Below are 18957 nucleotides of genomic sequence, written 5' to 3' on the forward strand. Positions count from 1 at the left end.
GAAACTGGAGTAAAGAAGCCCAGCTTTTAAAAAGCCTTCCCCCACCCCACCTTGTGGAGCATTCTGGTCCACGTGGTTTGGATGTGGAACGGGCACAGTCGTGGGCCTCTCAGATGGTTCCGCTCCTCTCTGCCCCAGTGATTGGCTCAGGAAAGGGCTCATGAGTCACGTCAGTCTGTTCAAAATTTATACACGTCTCTTGCTCAAGCTGCCAGGAAGGAGGTACTTTCTTTCTACTGGGGTGCTAAATTGTGGGGCATAAGCCTAATGCTACAGGAGGCCACGTTTGCCCAAAGGGTGAGACAGAAACGACATTGGAAATGATTGGTTCTTAATAAATTCTTTGGGTAACTGGAAATCAGAATAACCCCTGAACCTTTCAGTAACATGAGCCAAAAAATTGCTTTTTCTTTTTTTTTCTCGAGCCAGTTTGAGTTGGGCTCTGCCACTTGCAGCCAAGAGTCCTATAAGTGATATAGTAATTCCTGTGGGCTCTAGAATCTGTATTTTAAAATTCTCCATAAAGAGATGCCTGAGTGGCTCAGTCAGTTAAGCATCTGCCTTCAGCTCAGGTCATGATCCCAGGGTCCTGGGATGGAGCCCCGCATCGGGCTTCCTGCTAAGTGGGGAGTCTGCTTCTCCCTCTGCCCCTCTCCCCCGCTTATGCAGCTGTTCTCTTTCTCTCTCTCTGTCAAATAAATAAATTTTAAAAATCTTTTTTTTTTTTTTTAAAGATTTTATTTATTTATTTGATAGAGAAAGACACAGCGAGAGAGGGGACACAAGCAGGGGGAGTGGGAGAGGGAGAAGCAGACTCCCTGCCGAGCAGGGAGCCCGATGCGGGACTCGATCCAGTGACTCCAGGATCATGACCTGAGCCGAAGGCAGTCGCTTAACCAACTGAGCCACCCAGGCGCCCAATTTTAAAAATATTAAAAAAAAAAAATCCTCCATAAATAGTTTGTATGAATCAGCTGTTTGAGAACCACTTTGCTAGACTTTTCCGAGTGGTTGTCTTCAGACTTCAGCGAGCACAGACTTGGTCTGGGGAACTTGTTAAAAATATAGAGGCTCCGTTCGACACTGCTGGTGATTCTGATCCGGGGCCTTGGGTGTATCTTGAGTTTTGAGCAGCATCCTGGAGGATGGGACAGACGTCAAGTTTGGGAATCACTCTGAAAACAGTACAGGGACCATGCCCAACGTCGGGCCTTACGCACAGAGGGGGCCCAGAGTCTTTCTCAAATGAGTGAAAGTACTATGAATCCAGGTCTGGAAAATCCTTCTTTTCCTGCCTGTTACCTAGCCTTGCACATCACATCCTGTTCTAGGGAAATTTGGTTAAATATGTGAGCTTTATTAGCATAATAGCTTTACCAGTGTGTAGCCCCTCAGGTAACTTTGGAAAGAGCTGGATATGGTGCATGCTGAAATGTTGCTTCAGATCGAGAACGAAGTCATCTCTCGAAGAAGAGTTTTTGGTAATAGTGGAAACTATTGGTAATTACTCACTGACTTAGTCCCAAGTAATTTACGGAGAATACTTCCCTCCTGTGTGTGGGGGGGGGGGGGTGGGGGGGGGTGTGGGTGTGTGTGGGTGTGTGGTGTGTGTATACACAAATGTGTACCCATACTTACGTGGAGGTGAAGGAAGGGCCACAGCTCTTTTACTTGGGTGAAAGGGAATCTTTTGAGTTGACCCATTGGGCCAGAAAATCCCTTTTCAAATACTGTCTTGTAGCAGCTTTGCTTTTGAGGCCCCTGAGCAGAGAGGAAGGGGGTGTGAGCCTGCCTGCCTGCCCCATTTGGCTCTCACCCCAGGCACGTGTGACTTTGCCATTGTTTGAAATCTTCTTTTTCCCCCCAGGATTTGTACCCCATGCTTAGTTCCTGTAGTTCAGCCACCAGGAATTAGGGCGTGGGCTGGCCAGGATCATTTAAACTTAAACAGATCTTCTTCAAATATTTTTGTTTGTGTTCCCTCAAAAGAATTTTGATAAACCATGCCGCCTTGTGCATTATAAACCTAACGTCTAAAATAATTTTATGGTAACTTGAAAATGTTATTTGGAGAGAAAGAAAACAGTACATATTTTGTAAGATGAGATAAGGTGGAGATTGACTGTAGTTGAAATAAATATTATACAATATGGCTAGATAAAGTAGGTTTTTCACCACTTTATTGTGTAAAGCCCACAGAATCTAAAAGAAATCACATACATTTTCCCCTGGGAATTTTTTCTAGGGGACTCGGAATTTTGATGGCCCTGCAAAACATTCCATTCAAACAAATCAGGGCACTAACCTATACAGCTTTGAGTGTTCAGAATTTAGGGGATCCCAGCATGGGCCAGAATATCCTGTTGTTAAAGTCAAGATTCATATTTAACAGAAAGATATGTAAGTCAGGGAAGGACAGACAAGCCTGGGGGCTTAAGGAGGTTTATTACTCATTAAAGACAACTTCCTTCAAACCAGTATTTTGATGTTTTGTGTTGTTTGGAGTCCTAGAAGCGTACACACCCCTGGGCGGTGCTCCTTGGGATGAGGCAAGCAGCTGTACAGTAGGGGATGGACAACTAAGAAGGCAGGCTGGTTTGCAGTCAGATCAATTTTGGGAAGGGGAACTTGGGGCCATGGACAATCTGAACATTGCTTCCCTTAAAAACATTTGTGCCCTTAGAGCCATTAAAAGTCTCCATAGGGGCACCTAGGTGGCTCATTCGGTTAATCGTCCAACTCTTGATTTCAGCTCACATCATGATCTCAAGAGTTGTAAGATCGAGCCCCATGTCAGGCTCCCCACTCAGCGCGGAGTCTTGAGCTTCTCTCTCTCCCTCTGCCCCTTTCCCTCCCCTGCTCGCGCACGTGCACACTCTCTCAAATAAATAAATAAGATAAAATAAAATTTTAAAGTCTCCACAAACCCCTGGGGATAAGCACACTCAAGCCTGAAGACCGTCAGCTTAAAAAATCTGGGTGTTGCTTATCTCATAGAGGAGGATGTCCAAAGGTTACAGAGATGGTTGATTGGTTCACTACCACCACCATTACAGACCCAGTTTATCTCATTTCCTGGTTCTGGAGAATTCTTCTTGTGTGCAGCCTGAGCCTGATCCCTGGAGCACTCTGGCAGTGTTGGGCATCCTGGCCAGACAAGATGGTGTCTAAAGGAGTAGGAAGCCGGGCACCTGTCTCCAGAAACTGACTTAGGCCAGCCTATCTCCTAGAGATAAGTAACAAACTAATATGTTAAGATGTAAAGTGCTCAAAAAAAAAAAAAAATCACTTCCTGAACACTGAACAGTTAACACGATGGCTAAAAAACAGCTTGCACAGCCTTCACACCTCCATTGCCCTCTGGTCAACAGCATCTTGAGCTTGCATCACCTCTGTTGACCTCAGTCAACATTTTCATGTCCACACCTGGTTCCGACCTTCTACTGATATTATTTAAAATGTAATCTTGAGACTTCCTGCTTATCATTTTGTTAAAATATGTTATATTGAGTTTTGAGAGCATACAGTTTTGTCATATAAAAATTAGATGAAAACGCATGAAGAATTATATACGTTCCACGAAGTTTGAATTAAAAACCCAAAAGACATTTTACTGGGAAAAAAATGTTATCCTGGAAGACATTCTTTGCAGTGGCCCCTGGTCCATCAGAAGCCCTCAGTATATGTTGGTGTTGAGTGAATTAGGTGGTGAGTGAATTAAGAGAAAGTACAGGGTAGTGATTGAATTGACAACTTTTTTTTTTTTAAGATTTTATTTATTTATTTGACAGAGAGAGACACAGCGAGAGAGGGAACACAATCAGGGAGTGGGAGAGGGAGAAGCAGGTTTCCCGCTGAGCAGGAAGCCTGACGTGGGCTTGATCCCAGGACCCTGGGATCATGACCTGAGCCGAAGGCAGACGCTTAATGACTGAGCCACCCAGGCGCTCCTGAATTGACAACTTTTAAGAGCCCTGGAACCAGACCTAAATTCTAATCCTACCTCTGCCACCTTTCAACTGTGTGTCCTTGACCAATTCATTTAACTTGTCTGAGCCTCAGTTAATCTAGTTAAAAGAGGATTAACTCAAAGGGTACTGAATCAATAAAGATAGCTTAGGTTCTGCTGCTGTAACAAATAACCCTAATATCTCAGTGGCTTAAAAGATGTCTCGTTAAGTCTCATTAATACCACATGTTCTTCATGGTTTGGTGGTGGTCTCCACTCTCTATCATCTTCATTCGGGGACCCGGGTTCCACCATTTGGAACAGGTTCGTTTATGCAATAAGGGGAAGATAGGGGCTTGAACATCAGCTCTCAAATGATCCCACATGGAACTGACCCCCATTGCTTCTGCTCATGTTTCGTTGGCTAAAGCACGTCTTATAGCCATAGCCAACTTCAGGGTCGTGAGGAAGTGCAGTTCTACTCTGTGCCTGAAAAGTGAATCAGAAATAATAGTAAGGGGGCGCCTGGGTGGCTCAGTCGTTAAGCGTCTGCCTTCGGCTCAGGTCATGATCCCGGGGTCCTGGGATCAAGCCCCACATCGGCTCCCTGCTCTGCGGAGAGCCTGCTTGTCCCTCTCCCTCTGCCCCTGCTTGTGTTCCCTCTCTCGCTGTGTTTCTCTCTCTGTCAAATAAATAAATAAAATCTTTAAAAAATAATAATAGTAAGAATATTATCATCTACCACGATTGCCCTGAAGTTTAAATAAGGTAAATTGTATGAAGCAGTCATCATTAAGTCACAGTAAAAGTAGGAAATGGAAGTGCTAGTTTGTCATGGTTGACAATGATGATAGGAGAATAAGTGGTTACTACTTTCACCCTGCAAATTGCACTGGGGGCTTGGTGACTAAGGTGCCGGCCTAGGTTCCAGTCTCATTTCCCCTACCTGCTAACCCTGTTAGTAAGAGTGGTTATAATAGTGAACTCCTGATGTGTTATTTCTCATGAGTCCTTCATTTCTAAATGATTTGCAATTTTTTTAACTTTTTTTTTTTTAGAGGTGGGGAGAGGAGCAGAGGGAGAGGGAGACCGAGAATCTCAAGCAGGCTCCACATCCAGCATGGAGCCCAACTCAGGGCTCCATCCTACCACCCTGAGATCTTGACCTGAGCCGAATCAAGAGTCGGACTCAACCGACTGAGCCACCCAGGTGCCCCAACTTTTTTTTTTTTTTAATGTAAGCTCTACACCCAGTGTGGGGCTTGAACTCACAACCCCAAGATCAAGAGTTGTATGTATTACTAACCAAACCAGCCAGGTGCCCCTAAATGATTTACAATTTTTAAACATCTTTCTTGAGGTAGGACTTTTTGCATCTGGCTTCTGTCACTTCGTGTAATGTTTTTGAGATTTTCCATGTTGCAGCATATATCAGTATTTCATTCCTTTTTATTTCTGAGTAATAAATACCTATTGTATAGGTATGTCACACTTTGTTTATCCCTTCACCAGTTGATGGATACTTGGATTGTATCTAGTGCTGGGCTATTATGAGTAATACAGTTATGAACATTTAGGTACAAGTATTTGTGTGGATATATTTTCATTTCCACCTAGGAATAGAATTGCTGGGTCATTTGGTAACTCTGCTGTTTAACTTTTATTTAAAAGACTGCTGTTTAACTTTTATTTATTTTATTTCTAAAGTGACCACACCATTTTATAGTCCTACTAGCAATGTATTGAAGATTCTAGTTTTTCCATATTCTCACCAATACTTGTACTTTAAGATTTTATTTATTTATTTGACACAGAGAGAGAGAGCACAAGAAGGGGGAGTGGGAGAGGGAGAAGCAGGCTTCCCGGGAGTCCAATGTGGGGCTCTATCCCAGGACCCTGCGATCATGACCTGAGCCAAAGGCAGATGCTTAACCGACTGAGCCACCCAGGCGCCCTTCACCAACACTTGTTCTTATAGCCATCCTGGTGAATGTACAGTGATGTCTTACTGTGGTTTTGATTAACATTTCCCTGAGGGCTAATGATGTTGATCATCCTTTTTTGTGCTTATTGGCCATATGTATGTCTTTGATGAAACGTCTCTTTGAATCATTTCATTTCTTTTTTTTTTTTTTTAAGATTTTATTTATTTATTTGACAGAGAGAGAGAGAGACAGTGAGAGAGGGAACACAAGCAGGGGGAGTGGGAGAGGGAGAAGCAGGCCCCCCGCCGAGCAGGGAGCCCGATGCGGGGCTCGATCCCAGCACCCTGGGATCATGACCTGAGCCGAAGGCAGACGCTTAACCGACTGAGCCACCCAGGTGCCCCTGAATCTTTTCATTTCTTATTGAGTTGTAAGAAGTCTTTCTATGTTCGAGATAAGTCATTCATAAAATATGTAATTTGCAAATATTTCTCCTAGTCTGTGACTTTCATTTTCTTTCTTTTTTATCTGGCTGCTTGGAGTTTATTTTCTCCCTGGTGCAAGGCACACATTACAGGTTGTCAGGAAGGCTCACGTGTGGCTTGGATAGTAAAGAGTGGGGTTCTCTTCCTTTTTGGTGTTCTACTGCTTTGATAGAAAAGAACCCAACTGCTTCTGTTTGCTGTGGCCTGTCTAGTCTAACTGGGTGGGGCAGGGAGGGGCCCTGACAAACCTAGTGCCTCCTGAGGTCTGGTGGCTGGTGGTGGCCACTCAGGACTGGGGGCTGGTGTTGGCTTTGCCAGGCTAGCCACCAGGCTGCTTCCCCATGGCCAAGCCAAGTCACAGGTGATGGTGCCGCTTGAGGCCTGGGGAGATTCCAAGAATTCTGGGGACTCTCAACACTGTGGCCACAAGCCGAAGAGTGGACTTCCCGAGAAAGAAGCTTGCCCACCAGTGACCTGAGTGGGCCTTGGGGAGTGGTTTTGTACCCGAAGGTCAGTGGTTTCCTTGAATAAGTGTTTCTCAGGTTCTTGTACTCCTTTGATTTCTAGAGTCCTCAAATGGTTGTATTTTACAGTTTTGTTCAGTTTTATTTTTGGTTTTTAGAAGAAAGAATTTTCTGAGCCCCTCATTTCACCATTCCAGAGGTCTGGTTGGCAGTTTTGACTTTGATTTCCTCTTTAAGACATAGAAAGAAGTATTTACAAATTTCAAATACATAACCCTGGCTGCACCTTGTGATCCATTGGGGAACTTTTAAATTTTTTTGTTTGTTTTTACATTTTGCTTTTTATTTCTTTTTTAAAGATTTTATTTATTTATTAGCGAGAGAGAGAGCACGAGTAGGGGGGAGAAGCAGAGGCAGAGAGAGTAGACTCCCCACTGAGCAGGGAGCCTGACGCAGGGCTCGATCCCAGGACCCTGGGATCATGACCTGAGCCAAAGGCAGATGCTTAACCGACTGAGCCACCCAGGCGCCCCCATTTTACTTTTCCTTATGAACAGTTGCAAACATAAGAAATGGAGCGTATGTTACCTAGTTGTGACCAGTCTTGTCTCATTTATATTCTGACTTTGCCCTCCCCCTGCCTATTATTTTATTTTATTTTATTTTTTTAAAGATATAATTCATTTATTCATGAGAGACAGAGAGAGAGAGGCAGAGGGAGAAGCAGGCTCCCAAGGAGCAGGGAGCCCGATGCAGGACTTGATCCCAGGACCCTGGGATCACGACCTGAGCCGAAGGCAGACGCTTAACCATCTGAGCCACCCAGGTGCCCCCCCCTGCCTATTATTTTGAAGCAGACACGATATACATCATATCCTTTTGCCCACCAAGATTTCAGCATGTAGTTCTAAAAGGAGAAGATCTCTTTTTTTTTTTTAGATTTTTTTTTTTTTATTTGACAGAGAGAGACACAGCGAGAGAGGGAACACAAGCAGGGGGAGTGGGAGAGGGAGAAGCAGGCTTCCCGAGGAGTGGAGAGCCCGATGCGGGGCTCGATCCCAGGACCCTGGGATCATGACCTGAGCCGAAGGCAGACGCTTAACGACTGAGCCACCCAGGCACCCCAGAAGATCTCTTTTTAAAACATAACCACAGGGCGCCTGGGTGGCTCAGTTGGTTAAGCGACTGCCTTCGGCTCAGGTCATGATCCTGGAGTCCCTGGATCGAGTCCCGCATCGAGTCCCGCATCGGGCTCCCTGCTCGGCAGGGAGCCTGCTTCTGCCTCTGACCCTCCCCCCTCTCATGTGCTCTCTCTCTCTCTCATTCTCTCTGTCTCAAATAAATAAATAAATAAAATCTTTAAAAATAAAATAAAATAAAATAAAACATAACCACAATACAATTATTACAGCTAAAACAATGAGTAGTAATTCCTGAGTATCATCAAGTAGACTTGGGGAACTTTGAAAAATAAGCTGCCCAGTCCAATGAGATCAGACTTGGGGGGGGAGGGGTGGGGGCAGGGTGGAATCCAGGCATCAGAGTAGATTAAACTCTCCAGGGAATTGTGACATGCAGCAAAGGTTGAGAGCCATTCTGTTAGATTTCTCTATCCCTTTCCAAAATTGTCCTTCCTTTCCAGTTTAAATGTATTAGAGTCAGAGTATTGTGATAGGAAAAATTCTCTTTTAAGAGGGAATTGGAGGTTTTGGTTTTTTTTTTTCTTTTCCTAACATAGAATCAGTTTTGATGAGGGGCGCCTGGGTGGCTCAGTCCTTAAGCGTGTGCCTTCGGCTCAGGTCATGATCCCAAGGGTCCTGGGATCGAGCCCCACATCAGGCTCCCTGCACCGCGGGAAGCCTGCTTCTCCCTCTCCCATTCCCCCTGCTTGTGTTCCCTCTCTTCCTGTGTCTCTCTCTGTCAAATAAATAAATAAAATCTTAAAAAATCAGTTTTGATGAACATACAATGGATATTTTATAAAGACTGAATCTCATCTGTATTCTGGTTAAAAGAGCTTTATATAAACCTTTAAAACCAAGTTGCTGGTTTGTGTTACTTGAATTTCTCTAGCCTTATTTTTGGCCAACTTTATCTGTTACTCTCCTAAAAGAAGTGTGTTCTCACAGTGATAATGATTTTGTCAGTTCTTATATTTCTGAATGTTTTAAACATTTAGATTCCTATTTCCTTCATAACTTTTTGCCATGTAAAATGAAGGAAAACTGCAGCAGACTGTCTTCCCCCCCCCCCACTTTTGCATTTTTCCAAACCTTAGTTGCACTTGGAATGTTTTCTGATGTTGGTGTCATCCACTGTGTTGGGTGACATCAAATGCCATTTCAGCCTTTCTGTCATAGGCCCCCGTCTGTGCAGGGTTCAAGTTAGGGACCCAGCCTTCAACTCTGTCTTCAGGATATCAGGATGTTGTCAGCTCCTGCCCACCTCCAAAGCACCTGCTGCATTTCTGATGGTTGTGTATGGTAGGCACTTTGAGGAAATGTGCACATTAGGAGCAGCAGGCTTTGATTTAGCACATGAGTTCCTGTGGCCCTGGCGTGTGCTGGGCTAGTTCCCCACCCACTCTGTTAGTACCATTTGGTCTAGACACAGAGTCCCCCCACTCCCCTGCTGGGTGATACATGGCTCACTGTTTTTCCCAAAAGAAGTGCTAATAATTCGTTTTCAGTTCCTCTTGGATTTTAATGCTGTCCACAGCAGCCTTGGTCCAGAAACACTGATCTGTTTGAAGAAAAGTTCCTCGGGAGGGAGAATCAGCATCCCAGGGCGCTGGCAGGCTCTGCCCTTCCCTGCTTCTCACGGTGGTCCTGGGCCTCGGCCAGACACATGTACCACCTGCTTGGGCTCAGCGAGGGATACCTTGCAGCGACTTGCTCATGATGGCAAGGACAGGTTTGGACAGAGCTCCCTTTCCTCAAGGGAGAGTCACGGGGCCTTGCTTCGTGGGGGGCTGGTGGGATGTCATGTGACCAACGTGAGTGGTGGGCGGTGGACTCCTGATCTGGGATTCAGGAGCATTCCTGTGTCCTCTGGATGGCTTCTGCCACGTTGCGTTGCCCATCAGGGGCCAGCTCTGTTCTCCAGTCGGCTGCAGGAGGAAGAGGCTGGATCGTGTCAGGCCAGCCATTTGGGGTAGGGAGGTGATTTTGATTGGCCTCCACCCTCCCCTCCAGTGGGTTCTTCTGCTCAGAATACCATCCAGGATTGTCTGGCAGGCGGAGGCCTGCTCCTCTGCAGCCATTCTTCGTTTGTTCTCCTCGCCTGCTGGGCCGAGGGGGAGGGGGTGGGCAGATGTCAGTCATGCAGATGGGAAACAGGGGCACAGGGAGGGCTCAGGACTTTTCTAGATCCCACGGTTGAGGGCACAGCAGTTCCCGAAAGGCCAGAAGCACAGCACAGTGGTTGGAAACATGGCTTCCCAAGGTGGGCAGACCCAGTGCTTAGACTGCTGACTGAGGAATTTGGTGCAGATTACCATGCCCTTCTGGGCCTCAGTTTCCTCTGCAGTTTTTTTTGCTAGGGCTGCCATAACCAAGTACTACAGACTGGGTGGCTTAAATAGCAGAAATGTGTTGTCCCGTAGTTCGAGAGGCTGGAGGTCCAAGATCAAGGTTTCAACAGGGTTGATTCCTTTTGAGGTCCGCAAGGAAGAATTGGTTCCACACCTTACTGCTAGCTTCTGCTGGTTTGCTGATTATATTTGACATTCCTTGGCTTCTGCTGCATCACCTTAATCTCTGCCTTCATCTTCCCATGGCGTTCTCCCTGTGTGTATGTCCATGTCTAGATTTGCCCTTCTTATAAGAACACCAGACATACTGGATGAGAGACCCACCCTAGTCCAGTGTATCTTCACTCTTAGCTTACCTAACTACAGCTGCAGCCGCCCCAGCTCCAAATATGATCAGATTCGAAAGTACTGGAGGTTAAGACTTCAACATACACATTTTGGGGGAACCCAATTCAACCTATAGCAGAAAAAAGTAGCAGTGATAATACCGCCCATGCATTGGGGTTGTTAGGTTATTAGTTCACACCTGTAAAGCACTCAGCTCAGTTCCTGTCACGTAGTAATTGCTCAGTAATGTTAGTCTTGTGAAGGGGCTTTGATGAGCTCCTCTCTCAATGGGACTGTTGCAGTCGCCTCCTGATGGACCCGCTGCTTCTATCCCTGCCTCTTCCATTCCATTCTCCAGAGATAGAAATGAAGTCATGTCAGACCCCAAATGTAAACACTTCAATGATTTCCCGTTTCTAGCAGTCGGGATCTTCGGGCTGCTAGTAACAGAAAACCCAACTGAAACTGGTTTAAGGACATTGAGAGATTATTGGCTTAACATAATTGAAGTCCAGGGGGTAATCTGCTTTAGGTGCCGCTTGATCCAGAGCTCAAATAACATTATTACCAATACTGAGGTTTTTCTTCTTGATCTCTCAGTTGGTTCTTATGAGCTGTTTTTACTGGTAACACTTATGACACCAAATGTATGGGTTTTTTTCTCATACCGACCGTTTCTCCAACTCCCCAGATGCTAACCGGGTGTGTTACCATTCTGTTCAATTCTGACACACACTGCCCGGACTTAGCACAGAGCCCGGAAGTTAAGGGCTCAGCCCCACTGCAGACACCGGTAGCAAATCCCAGATTGCTACCCGTACCTCTGACTAACAGGCTGTAAATTGGGGGTTCCAGTGACCCTCATCTCAGATCTGTTGATCTGCTGCTAGAATGTCTCACAGAACTTAGGAAGACACTTTCCTTACATTTACTGCTTTATTAGAAAGGATTTGACTCAGGAACAGCCAGATGGAAGAGATGCGTAGGACAGTGTAGGGGAAGAGGCACAGAGCTTCCATGACCTTTCCACGCACACCGCCGCCTTGCTCCCCAACCTGGGAGTTCTCCAGCCCTGTTGTTGAGGGGGTTTTATGGGGATTTCGTTATGCAGGCATGATTGATTAAATCACTGGCCGGTGATGATTAGCTTCCTCTCCAGCCCCTCTCCCTTCCTGTAGGTTGAGGGGTGGGACTGCCAGTTTTAACCCTTTTATCACGCCTAGCTGTTTCTGGTGACCAGTCCCCATCCTGAAGCTATTTGGGGGCCTCTCAGCCAGGAGTCGCTTTATTAGCATAGACTCAGGTTGCAAGGGGCTTGTTTGTTAAGAATAACACAAGATGTTCCTATCACCCCTGTCATTCAAAAAATCACAAGGGTTTTAGAAGCTCTGTGTCAGCAACCAGGGACAAAGGGCAACCATATACTTATCACGGTTTCATTCTCAAGTTGGTTGTTCTCTGATAGTTACGATTGCAACAAACCCCAGCCTTGAATTATGAGGCACAAGTCCAGTGGAAAAAGAGGGCAAAAGACCTTTTTTGTGGGGCCCTTTTCTACAAAAGTTCTGAAACGTACCGTGAGCCCACTTAGGTCATGTGCCACAAGTATTACCATCATGATGACCAGGGGCAGGCAGGATGCCTTGATGGGCTTTGTTAGGCCTGGGTCGGGTCTGGAGCTCCCTGGCTATCTCATGGCCTGAAGGGGGGAGGGGGGCTTCTGGGCTCCAAGGGAAAATAGGGTGCCTTGTGGGGAAATGTCCTTGTCGTGGTATACCGCACCATGATTGCAGCCCCTGCCAGTCTCGCTCACGGCTCACCAGCCAGGCTTTGGTGTAGCTTCTCAAAGAAGCCAAGCTGTTTTCCTACCCCAGAGCCCTTGTACGTGTTCTCCTTTGTCCTTAAAATGCTTTTTCTGTTGACTCTTCACCTGGCCTTGTCCTTCTCATCCTTCAGACCTCAGCTTAAATGTCAGGTCTTCCAAGAGGCCCTCCCAGACCATCCTGAATCTAAACTAGCCCCCCCCATGGGGCATCTGGGTGGCTCAGTCGTTAAGCGTCTGCCTTTGGCTCAGGTCATGATCCCAGGGTCCTGGGATCGAGCCCCGAATCGGGCTCCCTGCTCCGCGGGAGGCCTGCTTCTCCCTCTCTCACTCCCCCTGCTTGTGTTCCCTCTCTCGGTGTGTTTCTCTCTGTCAAATAAATAAATAAAATCTTAAAAAAAAAATAAAATAAACTAGGGCCCCTGTTCTTCTTGCCCAGCAAACCATCAGAGCAGTTGTCATATTTAATTACATGTTATGTTTACATGTTTCATGTCCTGTCTTCCCCACAGGAAGGCCAAGCCCAGGCCTATTTATAGTTCCTCCCATTGCATCCCCAGTACATACTAGGTGCTCCCCCAAAAAAAAAAAAAAAAATCTTTATTAAGTGAATGTGGTTGAATTGGAATGGTTTACTCATTTAAAATTATGGCTAGCCTGTCATTGAACTGGAGCAGGGAATAATGACTAGCCGGAAGTATTAAAAACCATGGCAGTGAAACTTCAAAGGGAAAGTTTTATTCGTTGATGAACTGAAATGCGTGCTTCAGCCATATTTTTGTAGGCCTGTTGGCATTAATGATGCCCAGACCCTCCTTTTAGAGTCTTGGGGCCAGCTGACATCTACATCTCCTAACACTAAAAACTTCACCATGTTAACTAGAGTATGACAATTAACAACATGTTTTTAATTAGCCTGTTAGTCATCTTGTATCTGAGGAGGCCGGGGAGTGGAGAGCTAAGGCCAAGTGTTTTAACACATGGCTTTCTAAATACCTCCAAGGAACCACGCTGCTGAGACTTCAGAATCTCTGCAGTCCATCAGGGATGGAAGCCTTGTTCCAGGTCGCTCTCTTCTCTCCTAAAGCCACAGTTAGCCTCTTAGTGCAGAGCAAAGTGGTCACCAAACTGGCCTAATGGTGAAGGTGGCTGAATTTTCTTCTCTGGCAGAAGGCAGGCTTGGGGACACTCGAGGATGTGTGGGTGCATCTTGTGGAAGAATTAACTTTGGCAGCCATCAGGTCAAGCAAAAAGGCTGTGAAATGAGATCACCTTTAACCTTTCCTTAAGATGTTGAGGATTCGTTGACTCTGGGTTTGGTTGCTGTAACAGACCCAGAATAGCAGTGGTGTAAATGAGAGAGCGGGTTGATTTGTCTCTCCTGAAACAGTTTGAGAGTGAGCAGCTCAGGGCTGACGAGGCAGCTCCACGGTGTTGGGGGCCTGCCAGTTTGTTGCTCCCAATTCCTGGGATGTTGCCCTCATCTGCATGGTCCAGAATAACTCCCCACCATCATGCACATTCCAGCCCGTGAGAAGGGAAGATGTGAAAGAGGACAGTGAAATTTCCTGCCTTCTTCTTAAGGCAGGAAAATTTTTTTTTACTTAAAATTCATATAAAACTTACCCTTTTAAGTGTACGATTCAGTGGTTCTTAGTGTATTCACAGGGTTGTGCACTATCATTGTAATCTAATTGCAGAACATTTCTGTGACCCCAAAACGAAACCCAGAACTTATTCACTCCCTCTTTCCCCCTCCTCCCAACCCCTGGCAACCACTAATCTACTTTCTGTCTCTATGGATTTGCCTGTTCTAGACATTTCATGTAAATTGAATAATGCAATATAGGGCCTTTTGTGCCTGGCTTCTTTCACTCAGCATAATGATGGCCAGTACTTAATTTCTTTCTGTGGCTGGACATTCTTTTGTATGGGTGTACCACAGTTTGCTTATCCATTCATCAGTTGATGGACCTTTGGATTATTTCTACTTTTTGGCTATTCTGAATGCAGTGTGAACGTTCATTTACGTACAGATTTTTCTGTGAACATATCTTTCAGTTTTCGTGGATATATGCCTAAGAATAGAATTGATGGGCCATGTTTTAACTATGTTTTAACTTCCTGAAGGATAGGCAGAGGTTCTTAACATTGGTGTGCCATAGACTTTTGGATATCTACTTCTCAAAATCTTGTTTTTGAATTCATAAAACACCTGGGATTACAAAGTAAACCAATTTTGTTGAAATGGTTATTGAGATGTGAAGATAACAAATCTGTGAACTAGTATGGCAAAATCCAGTGATGGGTCTAATAACTACATGATTTCAAAGTACTAAAGGGCATGAATGTTATTTTGAGATGTGTGTAAGAACTAACATGATTTTAAAAAATACCTGTGATATCTATTGGTGACAGATTCACCCTTTGTGAAAACTACTGTGGTTTGCCTGCGTTCATGGTTGAAGGAAATGCTGAATTTCAGTTAAAGGCTAGTGAAAATAGGTCTTTTTCCCCCACTCTAAATTACCGGAGCTCCTGAGTTCTATCACACTTCAAAGGGGTGACCCAGAAGTCACATACACCTTTTCTGCTCCCATCTCATTGGTCTGAATTTAGTCAGGTGACCACAGCATGCTGCAAGGGACGCTGGGAATTGTAGTCTTCATTCAGCTCAGCCATGTTCCTGGCTAAACGTAGGAGTTCAGTCATTAAAGGAAAAGGGAGAATGGGTATTGGGAGACAAGAAGTCAATATGGCACTATACCCCATACAACCAGTTTCTTCCCTGGGTTCAAAACATGTGTTCTTTCTTCTGAGAAGCACCTGCCAAAGGGGTTTGCCCTTTAGAGGCCATGTTGTATGAACAATGTGCTGCTTTTTTTTTTTTTTTAAGATTTTATTTATTTATTTGAAGCAGAGAGAGCTTGCACGAGTGGGGGTGGGGGCAGAAGGAGAGAGAGCAGCAGACTTCCTGCTGAGCAGGGAGCCCCACACAGGGCTCAATCTCAGGACCCTGAGATCATGACTGGAGCCGAAGGCAGATGCCCAACCGACTGAGCCACCCAGGCGCCCCTACAGTATGCTTCTTGAGGATACTAGATGCTACTCAGAGTGGTGATCTGCTCCGTGATGAACTGCGCCTGCCTGAGGGAATAACATATGCTTGACTCTCATCTCACATTCATACCACAGCAAATGCTCATGAAGTGGAATGGTGGACATCTGTGCTATTTAAATTATATGTCCTTTGGGGGGAAGTGGGAGGATTGAGGGGGGTCAGGTGCATTCATTGAGTATGTTGAGGTAAATATCTGATGCAACCACTTTGTACCTTTTTACTGCACAGAAGATGTGTGGTTGGCTTCTCAAATGACTGGATGTTGGTGTTATATTGAAATGCTTGGTTCGAAGTGTCTGAGCTCCTCTTGGATCACCCAAGGAAGATGAGGGACTGATTTATTGTCTCAGAACCCAAGAAGGTCAACAACAAAGAGGGCAGCTTAGGTGTCAGGGGTAGGAAATTGCAAGACGTGTATGGCCCATTGGCAACGTGACCTCCCCATGGTCTTGCTTGTGGGGGTTGAAGAGCAGTGATACCACTCATAATAATGATAACAGCTGGTCTTTATTGATTGCTTACTGTGCGCCTGGCAGTGTGCATGGATGAACTCACTTTACAGCCTCGTGATCTGGATCCTGCCGTGTCCCCATTTTCCTGATGCATGGGGTTAATCGACCCACTCAAGATCATATGTTTGTTTATTTGTGGCAGAGGTGGGATTTGAACCCAGAGGGGCCACTTCTGGCCTGTGCTTTTCATTAACCTTAAGAGGAAGGTGAGGGAGGAAAGTAAAGTGCAGGAGTTAGAAGGCTTGAATTTCTGGACAGAGAAATTTGTGTTCACTTCCATGCTTTTGCTTCCCCGGTATTTATTTTTAACGATGACTTTCAAGTTTCTGTAATTGTGCCATCACAGACCCCCTCCCTCTGTTCTTGCACCCAGTGGTACATCCCCCCTTCCTTCGCACCACCAAGTAAATGCTCACGTTGACTACCGATCCCGTTCTCCCTTGATTCTAGGCCAGCCCTCAGCCTGGTTTCAGGTTTTAAGAGCCAGTATTTAGCTGGCCTAGTTTTAAACATGAATTTTAAAAAAGTTGATTTGTTACTCAGCAAATATTTACAGTGCCCACGAGGTGCCAGATCTGGGCCACCAGACACAGGTATATCATTAAGCACGCCCCTTGCTTTCATGGAATTGATGATCTGGAGGGGACGCAGGGATTCAGACACTCAACAAATAACTTCACCAACATGGATTGCCGCTGTGATCAATACCATACAGGGACAATACAGGGAGCTTGGAGAGCAGATTACCCTGTGGAAGAGAGGGCCCCACCCAGGGGTCCTGGGAGCTGGTGAGGGGGGGCTTCCTGAGGAAGCCCTGAGGCCTAATGGTGGCAAGAGGGCAGCATCTGGGCAGAGGGGAAGCAGACCACCTCCAGGGTGAAGTTGAAAGCCCTAGGTACTGGTCAGAACCCCCCATTCCCACTGGACTCTGAGGATACCACCTGACATCAAGGCTCCCTCACCTGCTAGCAAGTCCGTTTCCTCATCTTTAAGATGGGTGAAACACTGGTCATGGTGCCCACTTCACTGGTGGCCGTGAGGGTTAAATGAGTACTATATGTGAGACCTCTAGAACTCTCTCTGGCGTGGAGCAAGGGCTCTATGGGTATTAGTAAGTAACTAAGCCTTTTATGTTGTGGGACTTAAAACTGCTAGTAGAAAACTGGAATCCAAGTTAGGAAAGGGCTTGACAGGGGCTGCCAGATGGGGGAACCTGGTGTGGGGGTCAAGGGTGCAACCATTGGATACTACACCCCCGGGAGGCATGCAGAGCTGTGCAGGGTGGTTTGGTCTCACAGTGGCCTGGAGGCCAAGAATGCTAAACTTCCTGCAATGCAGAAGATTGGTGTTGTGACAAGGGAATGTTCCACCCAAAGCGCCAGCAGTAGCTCCCCGGGGTGGCATCTGCTAATGTACGTCCTTGGCTTTCCCTCGTGCTCCTGGTCGATTTCCTTCCCCAGGTGGAAAGATGGCTGCTTTTGCAGGTGCGGGCTGCCCCCAGATGCCCTGACCACCACCTCCACCTCCTGAAATGTTCACAAGCTGCCCCTGCCCTGCAGCACTTGGGAGCACTGCTGGCCCTTGGGCAGAGGGGTGAAACCAAGTAAGTAGTCCTGGTTTATCAGTTTGGGTTCTTGGGTTGCAAGCAACAGAAACCAGCTGAACACCTGCAGTAAAAGTGAGACCTGGGTCAAGCAGCTCTGGGGCATCTTGAGGGCCATGTTCAGGGCTCTCCTGGCAGAGGAAGGGGCACTGAGGTGGCAGGAAGGCCCGTGACTGTCGCTGGCCTCCAGGGCGTGATTCCCAGCCTCACCACCACTTTATAAGTTTTCCAGCCTTCCTAGCCTCGGTGTGTCAGCTGTAAGACAGGGATAGATAGGAGGGTTGCTGCAGGAGCCGGCAAGCTGAAACTTGGGACCTTTAAAACAGTGCCTAGTACAGAACATGTGACTAGATAAGTATTAGCCACTACTTTTATTGCTATTACCATTATTGGGTTATTTGTGTCATTATTATATTATTAGCATTAGCACTGTTTTTATGGGCAGCTTGGAATTCAAATTCCTGAGGAAGAGAAGCTGGTTGGCCCAGCTTGGATCACATGGCTGGGTGGGGCCTGTGATTGGCCAGGCCTCCTCCAGCCCCCTCAGCTAGGAGGCACTGGGGAGGACCAGTAGTCCCCAGAAAAAGTGGGCAGCTATCACGAGAAGTTAGGGCAGAGACACCAGTCAGGCAACTCCACATGTCCTCCGTGCTCAGTCATTTGACCTAATAAATTGACCTAATAAATATCGGTTATTTGCCTGCTTTGCAAGAGGAGACCGAGAAATGCAAGGTATCTTCCTGACCGGTCTCAAAGTTGAGAGGGAAACAGCTGGAGAATGAGGATCCTGGTTAAGACCAAGTGCCTGAAACAATGCTTCGCCTTTAGGATGTCGGTAAATATTTCTTGAATGAGTCAACACACAGGGAGATGCAAGAGGTTTATGGGAGCACACAACCAAAGCCGCTACTCTCTGGTCCCACCAGTGATTGCGGAAGAAGCTCGTGGTTGCATCTGCAGCCTCTAGGTGAGGTGCAGAGGGCCGTATGCCTGCATCTGCCTGCACACAGTAGGTGTTTAATAAGTGGCCGCCTTATGATCTCCTGGGTGCATAGCCCTGCAGTTTGCCGTGTGTGACAGTCAGGGGCAGACCCAGAGGTGGGGAGCTGGCTGCCTTCTCCATGGAACAGGATGTGCAGACGTGGCTCCAGGACACATCTCTGTGGAATGCGGTTGCTAATACAAATGAGCTTCCTCACGTCACAAGGCATCTATTA

The 18957-nt window shown here is 46.3% G+C and overlaps 1 protein-coding gene across 12 annotated transcripts in view; it reads left to right on the top strand.

The window, feature by feature from the left end:
• The window catches only part of SIPA1L3 (signal induced proliferation associated 1 like 3), a 227432-nt gene that overhangs the window by 30800 nt on the left and 177675 nt on the right, over positions 1-18957 (top strand). For 2 of the 12 annotated variants that reach the window (XM_064581035.1, XM_064581037.1), the window contains exon 3: positions 17598-17740. The exons of the other annotated variants lie outside the window; for them this stretch is intronic. The gene's annotated coding sequence lies outside the window, so the exon portion shown is untranslated. The remainder of the gene's footprint in view (positions 1-17597; positions 17741-18957) is intronic. 12 annotated transcript variants of the gene reach the window in all.

This window comes from Mirounga angustirostris, unplaced genomic scaffold, assembly GCF_029215605.1.
Source record: "Mirounga angustirostris isolate CCGP_5_RB_7025 unplaced genomic scaffold, mMirAng1.0.hap1 SCAF_16, whole genome shotgun sequence".
In the NCBI taxonomy this organism is placed as follows: domain Eukaryota; kingdom Metazoa; phylum Chordata; class Mammalia; order Carnivora; family Phocidae; genus Mirounga; species Mirounga angustirostris.